Source organism: Lagopus muta, chromosome 1 (genome assembly GCF_023343835.1).
Source record: "Lagopus muta isolate bLagMut1 chromosome 1, bLagMut1 primary, whole genome shotgun sequence".
Taxonomy (NCBI): Eukaryota; Metazoa; Chordata; class Aves; order Galliformes; family Phasianidae; genus Lagopus; species Lagopus muta.
The window spans coordinates 3488454-3497781 of NC_064433.1; the positions used below are offsets into that span (position 1 = coordinate 3488454).

Sequence of the window (9328 nt, forward strand, 5' to 3'; positions counted from 1 at the left end):
AACCCCAAACCAGAGTTGTCATTAGACCTCCAGCCACCTGCGTGGAACCAGCAAAGAGCAGGAAGCATGCTGCCAGACCCTTTCCTTCTTCATCTCGCCTATCCAGGTTGTGCAGGTTTGGGCAAGAGATTAGGCAGGAGCTAGCTGGTGGTACTGTGAGCGGTGGGAAGGGTCATCAGGGATTTTCTCCCTGTTGTTCAGCCTGGACCTGCTGATTGACCATACAAATCTCCGTATGTTCTTCCTTTCCATCTCATGCCACACAGCTCTGCTATGGCTTTTCCTTCACCTCGACTCCAGCCTCAAGCATTTCCTATCCCTGTTGACCCATGCACCCCTTCCATTTCCAAATCATGGTATTAACTTGACATTTGCAAAAGGTCATGTTTGCTCTACCTGAGAGTTATATTGCTCACTCTTTTGTCTTTTTGCTATGTAAGCCCTTCAAGGCAGAGGTGATCTCCATGGGTATGGCTGTAGACTGTCCAGGAAAATGCCCCTGATCTTGTTCGGTGGTCTAGCAGCTGCAATAGATACGATGAATGTACTTCCTGGTAGAGAAGCTGCTTCCATAGACTATGATCATATACAGAATCATAGAAACATTACAGTTGGAAAAAAGCTCTAAGATCATCTAGTGTAACCATACACCTACCACCAATATTGCCCACTAAACCATGTCCCTAAGTACTATAAGTACTATAGATTATAGATTGATCATCAATGGTTGAAGAATCTTAACTTATACATAAAAGTCTTCCTTTTGGAAGAGGTTCATATGCAGCATCTCCTGGCAGAACCATCAGCGCCTTCATTGTAAAGAGCACCAGCAAGCATCCATTCAGATAATGTGGTATGGCTGGAGCAGATGCCATTTTGTCTGTTGCAGTAACAAGTGGGGAGTAAGGCAGGTGGCACACATATTTGTACATATATTTTATGCATATAAAGGCACATCTTTTTTTAGCTTGTAGTTTCAGTCGCGCTGAAATTGCTTGCTGCATTGAATTAAAGGCAATTGAGATGAGAGCCTATCTTGTGCTCAGTGTTAGTATGGCTGTCCTGCAGTAGGTCCAAACAAGGAGGTAGAGAAGGGCCTTACAAATTAAATCAGGTAAGAATGGGCCTAACTCTGTGCCCTAGTCCTGCCCATCATCCTGCATTCACTCCCAGCACAGGGCTATCTGAAACCATCATCTCAGCTAAGCAATCTGCAGGGCTCCAACCTAGGTAGAAACTCAGCATCATTCCTGTCATCCATGAGGACATACCAAGCTTGGCTCTACCCAAGTCTAAACCAGCTGAGAGCATCACTGACAAGGCAGTGTATGGCAGAGCTGTTGCTCAGTGTAGATACAATTAGTCCTTATAAATTAATTGGCTGGGATGCGCAGTTTGCATGGCCAGAAAGCAGCTGCAAGCCCTGAAGTGCTATGGTTAAGCTCCGCTTTGGTTTCTGGGTCTTGCCCTCCTACCTGAGTACTGATTTTTATGCAACCTGCAAGAATAGAACTGTCTTTGAATTAGCTGCTCTCTCTCAAGATCATATGGTTTTGGGAGAGGGGTTTGGACAAACCCACAAACAGAAAAAGAGCACGGCAGAACCCTTATTTCCTTAGGGAAGCAGCCCAAAGAAATACATGCGTCTGTTCTCATCTGTTGCTGGGCTCACGACCCACACAAATAACAGGGAAAAGTGAACAAGCAGCCGACTGCAGAATGGGAACAGGGAAAATGACTCAGCAAGCTTGGCACCAAGCTGGAGGAAATGCAGGTACATTATAACCTTGCTCAAGCATCCATCTCGCCTGTGACACGATGTAGAAACAGCAGCTAGTGCAGGTATTTGCATCTGACGGAAACATCCCTTCTGATAAATGATTCAGCTCTGCGCTTACAAACAGTTATAAATGGGAGCAGAGCAGGTGAGAGGCTCCATTTGTATTTGCCAGTACGGAAGAGAAAAAATTCAATGAAAACCTCTTGCTGCTTTTTAAATATCTCTTTTTTTTTCTTCTGTTATCAGTTGACAAATAGCTGCTGAATTATAGTTTCATGCTTTGTTCGTGTCATTTTTCCTAAGATCAGTATTTCCTGCTACATCACCTTAGAAACTTGATCAACAAACACTGTGCTCTTCATGTAAACAGAGCTTTATTTTACTCTATTTTTTTGACAGCAGCCAGTGTTTTAGAAACCAGAACATTTCAGGTTCCCTGGGCTATTTGCCTCAATTTCACAATTTGGTTTTGGTTTTGAGGGCCTGTCAGCATTGTTTACATATAGATATGTGCGTGCAGCAATGTTTTCATGTGAGCAGCAAAGAAAATATATTACTGCAAATTGCTTTTTGGAATCAGACCTTCCCTTCTATTGAGTATCTAAATGAAACAACACTTTCTAACACGTAGGAACTAAAGACTAAAACAAATCAGAATGAGAAGTGAAACGAGAAGATCTAGTTTCAGTGGCTGAGATGAACGAAGAAGAGGCAAAGACAATATTCGCAGTAAGAAGGAGCGTCTCCGGAGCTCCATCTCTAATATAACCCAGAGGTTTTTATCTGTGCCAAAGGAATGAAGGAACTCTGCAGGGCCCTGAATGTATTTCCCTAGGGAATGGCACCAGCTCCAGTCCTGCCAGTGCTTTGCCTGTGCTGCTGCCCCACGGTAAGGTGTTTTTTTTAATGTTTCTGTGGAAAACCAGGGCTGCAGTTCTATGAAACAAACCCTGTGGATCTGAACAAGAAAAGTTTTCTTGTTTTCACTATAAGAACATTTCCCAGGCAGCTGTGGAGAAAACACTCACAGATGAATCCAGCAATAAACGAGGAGATTATTTTTGCTACTTCTAACAAAACTGCGCACAACACGCGGCTACTGAGCCTCCTGGGATCTGCCACCACACAGACAGACTCCATCAGTTAGGGATTACTTTCAAGGCAGATATTAAAGCCTATCACATGCCGACGGATTTTCCTATATGTTCACTTCAACGGGATGCTTTAAATCCCGCATGCACACATGTGTATGCACGTGTGTGTGCACGCCACCGTTTATTCAGACCTCTTTCATTCACAGCCAGACACAGCCTTGGGCTCCTCTGGGCCTTTCCAAGGAAGATGGGCTTGGGAGAAAGAGAGAGAATTATATTTAAACCACACATTTTCGAAAATAAGATTTTAAAGCAAATAAGCTCAGAGCCAAGCTTGTAAAGATTTTATAACAAGCAATGCTTTTAAGAAGAGGCAGAATCCTTGCTCTCTTAGTCCAAGACCTTGTTATAAGAATTCAGAGCAAACATGGTGAAAAAGTGAGTTTTTACAGAAATTCATCCTTTTACTTTTCTACTCAGCTGTAACCTAAAGCATCTGGGCTTGACAAAATGAAACACAGCCGCATGACGCTGTGGCTGCTGCTGCTGCTCTGCCTCCTGCAAATCTTCCCATCAGAGCAGGGGAGGAGAGCGATGCCTTCTCTGAGCCAAAATCCTGCGCCGGGTGAAGCTCAGCATTGCAAAGCAGGGCTGGGCTCCGCAGCGAGCAGTTTGGTTGGAGGTCTCTGCTGCAGCCCCCATGTCTGCAAGGGTTTGCATGGCGAGGTAACTCTCTTCCCATGACACAGCAGAACAGCAGCAGCAGCAGCAGTGTAAAAGTGATTGGTTCTGGCAGCGCTCCGAGGAGACTAATTTGTATCCCAGTTCCAGCCTCTTTCTCCTTTAAGAACAATCTTGAGGAGGGAATAAAAAAGAAGCTTAATGGAGTAGGCAGATAAACATCAAAGAAATGGAAAGGGAGGAATACTGGAGCTAGAATCCATGGTAGTGGGACAGCCTGGATATTATGGCAGAAAGAGTGATAGAGAACAGTGCAAAACTTGGTAGGGAAGAGCAGACGAGCAAATACAAGTTGTAATGGATATAGGGAAGCATTATTGGAATGGGCTACGCAGGGAGGTGGTGGAGTCATCACCCCTAGAGGTGTTCATGTAAGGGGCAGATGTGGCACTGAGGGTCGGGGTTAGTGGGCATGGTGGGGATGTGTTGATGGATGATCTCAGTGGTCTCTTCCAACCTTGATGACTAATAAAATCAAGTATCAGAAATACTTATCAGTTAAATATACAGCTCCTTGTGTGGGCACGCTGAATGTAATGGGGTTAAGCAAAAATATTCCAACTCCAAAAATCCCAGCAGGAGAATGGAAGGACTGGGACAGGGCCTGTCCAAGCAACTCTGCTCCCATACCAGGGCTGGGCCACCATGTCTCAGGGGCACTTGATGGGCACTGGTGTCAACCTGAGGTGGCAAACATGGTCCCTTCCAGAGAACCCCATGAGATGTTGAATAAATGGGATAAATTGTATTCCAACCCTGTTCTCAGAGCTGTGGGTCATGCTTTGAATCACTGAGGGGCTGTGATTTTCAGGAAAGGCTGTAAGGAAACAAATGTGGCAATGCATCCTCAACTCTCCTTTTAGAATCACAGAATCTTAGAATATCCCGAGTTAGAAGGAACTCATAAGGGATCATTGAGTCCAACTCCTGGCTCCATGCAGAACCACCCAAAAATCAGACCATACGGCGGAGAGTGTTGTCCTGACACTTTTTGAACCCCAGCAGCTTAGGACCATTACCAGTGTCCCAGGGAGCCCATTTCAGTTCCAACCACCTTCTTGAGGTATTTTAATTGCGAAATGCATAGCCCTCCAGCCAGTCCCCTGAACCTCACACTCAGCTGCAAACACCACTGCAGCATCATGGATTTGTGAGCCGAATTTGGGCAACTCCCGAGGGACCAGCAGACCATCTTATCGCCCGGACATCACAGGAGTCTCACTGTGGAGCAACGGACTGAAGATGGGTGCGCGGAGCGGGTGGGCTTTAGCCCCATTCCCACCACCCTTGGGGCACCAGCTCGAGCCGAAGCCACTTCAGCACTGAAGGCAGAACAGCAGCCTCTGCAGCGCCGGCCGCCAGCGGGGCTCCACCGGGAGACCCCCGCCGCGTGCGTGGGACCGGGTCTCCCCAAAGCGTGGAAAATGTCATCTTATTGCCTTTTTTGTTACGTCTGTTTGCGTGCAGGATTGCGCTAGGGTACTACCAGGCATCACTCCTTAAAGCATCTCTCCCTACAAACATCTCCAACGCTGCCCCGTGTTAGAAAGCTGATGTTGTTACAGATTAGCTCCTCGCTAAATAGTTTTTCCATCAGCCGGCTGAGCTGCAGATCTAAAAGCACGCTTGCAAGCAACGCACCAAGTCTGTGCACCAGCACAGCAATGGCACTGCTCGCATCCTCTGCCTCCTCGCTGGCACAAACAAGTTTTTGCCACTTCAGCACCGGAGCCGCAGCCGAGCGGAGCCGCGCTGGATCCCGCAGCCGCAGGCTGCGTCCGCGCTGCGCAAGGTGCCAGGCGGGCGGGATGCTGAGAGCAAAGCGGGGAGTGGGGAGGGATGAAATAACCGGCAGTAATAGCGACGGGGAAAAAATTAGTACGGATAAGGGGAAAAATAGTAGTGAGAAGGGTAGGGGAAAAAATAGCAATGGTGAGGTTTTTTTTGGGAAAAAAAAGTAGTGATAAGGGTATGGATAAGGGGAAAATAGTAATGCTATGGGGAAAAATAGGAGGGATAAGGATAGGAGAAAGGGGGAAATAGTGATGATAGGGAAAGGGGGGGGAAATAGTAGCGATACGGGTAGGGAAATGGGGAAAAACAGGGATGATAAGGGTAGGGAAAAGGAAGCGAGTTGCTGGGGCTCGAGGAGCCCGCGCGGTGCGGGGAGCGCGGCCCCGGCAGCATCGCGGCTGCGGGCGGTGGAGCCCCGAGGGCGGGGGAGGCCCGGGGGTGCCGTCGGGTCCGGCATCGTCACGTGAAAGTCCCCTTTAAGTTTCCATCGAGAGGCCTGCGGGTGTCACATGATGGACATGATATAATGAAACAACATTGTGGGGAGGGAAGCATTAGGGCAGCGCGGGGCAGAAGGAGCGCGGAGGGGGCACGCGGCCCCCCCTTCCCCCGGCCCGCAGCCCTGCACCTGTCTGCGAGCTCCATAGCGGGCCGTGGGGGCGCGGAGCGGAGGTGAGTGAGCAGCGGGGCCGCAGCGCTGCGCGGAGGCGGCCGCGCCGGTTGCGCTGTGTGCGTGTGTGTGCGGGGGGGGCCCGGCGGGGCTGTGCGGGAGAGGCGGCCCCGCCATGTTTAGCGCGGCGGAGCTCCGCGTAAAGGGAGGGGGGGGGGGGGGGGGGGGTGGAAAGGGAAAAAAAAAAAAAAAAAAAAAAAAAAAAAAGCCCCGCGGAGCTCCGTGCCCGCCTCGATGTCCGCATTCCAGCTCATGTTGCGCAGATAAAATTCAAACTTGAGGTAAACACAAGCGGCGCTGGGGGGGGGGGGAGGCAGAGGGGAAGGAGGAGGAGGAGGAGGCGGGGGGAGGGAGGAGGAGGAAGAAGGAGGAGAAGGAGGAGGAGGAGGGAGGCAGGCTCTCTCCATCGCACCCCGCCCGCCCCTCTGCTTGCCCCCCGCCCCACGCACCTGGCGGCGCTGCCCCGAGTGCTCGGCCCGGACCCCCCTTTTTCTCCCCCCTATGGATGGAGGACCTGTGGGTTGGTGTTTAGCGTAGGGTCCCCCATCCCGCGCGGTGCCTTCAAGGAGGGGATAAACTCTGCGGGCGCGGCAGGTGCGCGGTGTCTGCGTCGCGGGTGGGCGCCGAGAGGGGTTGCGCGGGGGGGGGGGAGAGGGGTTGCTGGGAAGAGGGAAGGGGTTCGCGGTGTTGTTTTCCTCGCGGTGAAGATTTAAAAGAACAAAAAAAAAAAAAAAAAAAAAAAAAAAAAAAAGAAAATGTACACCTCCTTCAAAAATTAAAATAAACACAGAGAAAAGCCAACCCCACCAGCAGCCCCACAGCGGCAGCGCGGATTCGGGGGCGGCGGAGCGAAGGGGGGGGGGGGGAGAAAAGGGGGGGCCGGGCTGCGTTTCGAAGTGCGTATGGCAAAAACAAAATGTGGCCGATGGGGGGGGAGGGGGGGGGCGGGGAGGAAAGCGCCGCTGCCTCGCCAGCCCCGGGCCTGTGACACAGGCGGTTTCGCTGGCAGCGAGTATATTTAGCACTTCCCCGAGCCCTTCGCATGCTCCAGCCCCGGTGCGGAGCGCTCGCTTAATTAATTGACGCAGCTCTCGCCCCGCGGTGCCACATGACGGGGACGGTGGGCGGCCGAGGGCACGGTCCTACAGGTGGGTGCGTGGGGCTCCGTGGGGGGGATTGAGGGGGTGAAAGTGCGTTTGTGGGGTGCGTGGCCGTGCTGGGAGGTGACGTTGTGTTGTGGAGCGAGGGGTTGAGGTGCTGGAATGGGGGCACGACGATGCTGAGGAGTTTTGGAATATCTGAGGGGAATGGCTGATGGTGGGAGATGATGCTGTGATGTCGGGGAGCAAAGTTTTGGGGTGCCCGAGGGGCTCGTCGAGCTGAAAGGGAATGGAGGAAGCCCTGTGGTGTTTGAGGAGTGAGGGTTTGCGGTGCCTGAGGGGAATGGCTGTGCTGGGAGATGACGTTGTGGTGTCAGGGAGTGAGATTTTTGGGGTGTCTGAGGGAATGGTGGTGCTGGAAGCGTGCAGTGCGGTGGTGAGGAGTTCTGGGGTGCCCGAGGGGAATGGCCGTGCCAGGAGGTGATATTGTGGTGTTGAGAAGTGAGATTTTGGGGTGGCCGGGGGGACCGCTGTGCTGAAAGGGGATGGAGGGAAGCCTGCACTGTTTGAGGAGCAAGGGTTTGGGGGTGCTGGAGAGAAGGATGGTGTGGGGTCGAGGAGTGGAGTTTTGGGGGATTGTGCTGAAGGGGGATGGAGGGAGCCCTGTGGCAGTGAAGAGCTGGCTTTTGGGGTGCTTGGAGGGGAATGGCTGCACCTGGAAGGTGATGTTGTGAGGTTTTGGGGTGCCAGAGGGCATCACTGCAACGTAAGGGGATGGGGAAAGCCCTGTAGTGCTGAAAGGGGGTAATTTTTGGGGTGCCTGAGGAGGGCAGCAGCGATTGAGGGGGATGCTGCTATGGAGGAGCCATGTTTGGGGTGCCTGAGCAGATAGCCTTGCTGAGAGGGGACACTGTGGCATTGCAGATTGTGGCATTGGGGTGCCCAAGGGAATCGTCACGCTGAAAGGCGACGGAGAAATCCCTGCTGTGCTGAGGAGATGGGTTTGGGGTGCCGGAGGGAACAGCAGTGATTGGAAGGAGCCACGTTTGGGGGTGCCACAGAGAATGGTTACACTGAGATGGGAGCACACTGAGGCGTCGAGGAAATGGGTTTGGGGGACCCGAGGAAATGGCCGCGTTGGGAGGGGACGCGGAGGTGATGAGGAGCGGCGTGTTGGGGTGCCTGAGGGAACAGTTACGCTCTGAGGTGACGAGTGAGTTTTGGGGTGTTTGAAGAGATCCTGTGGTGACGAAGAGCGATGTTTTGGGGTACCTGAAGGAATGGTTATGTAGGGAGGGGATCGGGGGGTGCCCGAGGCAGCAGCTGTGCTGGGAGGGGACGGAGGGAGGGGACGAGGGCTGTGGGCAGAGCCGCAGCGGTTTTTTCCTGCGTGGCGCAACTGGCTTGTGGAGGGAGGGCAGGTGGCTGTGAGGCAATCGCCTCTCCGGGAGGAGAGCCTGGGGGCCCAGGGCCGCCTGGGAGTACGAGGGGGTCGGTTGGAGGGCATGACGGGGTGGGTCGAGCAGCGGGGAAGGGGCTGCGAGGCGGCGCGGTACCGGCGGGCCGCGCTCGGGGGGTCATCGTCGGGGCGGGCGAGCGGCGTCGCTGAGGGCGGGAAGCGCGCGCGACCCCTCGACGCGCGGCAGCAGCCCCCGCCTGGCGCCTCCTCAGCACTGCACCACGGCGGCGGGCCGGCTGGCCACGCCCACCGCTCCCCGCGGGCCAATCACCGCGCCGCTCTCCCCCCCCCCCCCCCGTTCTGTCTCTTCTCCCTTCCCGCTCTTCACCCCCCTCCCTTCTCCTCCCTCTCCGCCCCCCCGCCCCCTCACCTCGCTCAGCCCGCCCGCCCTTGGCAGGGCTCGAGCGCGGCCCGCCCCCGCCCACCCGCCTGTTTGTTATGGTCGGGGCCACGTGCCGCCGGCTCAGGCAGTCACGCGGCCCGGCCTCGCGCCGCCCCCAGCCGCTCCGGGGGCGACGGCGGCCGCGGGGAGTTCGTGGCGGCGGCGGGGGAGGGCGGGCTCGGGGCCTGTGACAGGAGCGGGGCCTGAGGCGGGAAGCGGGGCCGGTGGGGCGGCCGGGTCGAAGAGAGGCGGCCGGGAGCCCCGGGAGCTGAGGGGAGCGGGCGTTGGGGCCGCGCCTCCTGAGGGCC

General features: G+C 54.1%; 1 protein-coding gene across 2 annotated transcripts in view; it reads right to left on the reverse strand.

Annotated features, from left to right (window-relative positions):
- Positions 1-9328, reverse strand: part of MKLN1 (muskelin 1) — a 679793-nt gene that overhangs the window by 170842 nt on the left and 499623 nt on the right. The gene's annotated exons all lie outside the window — the stretch shown is intronic.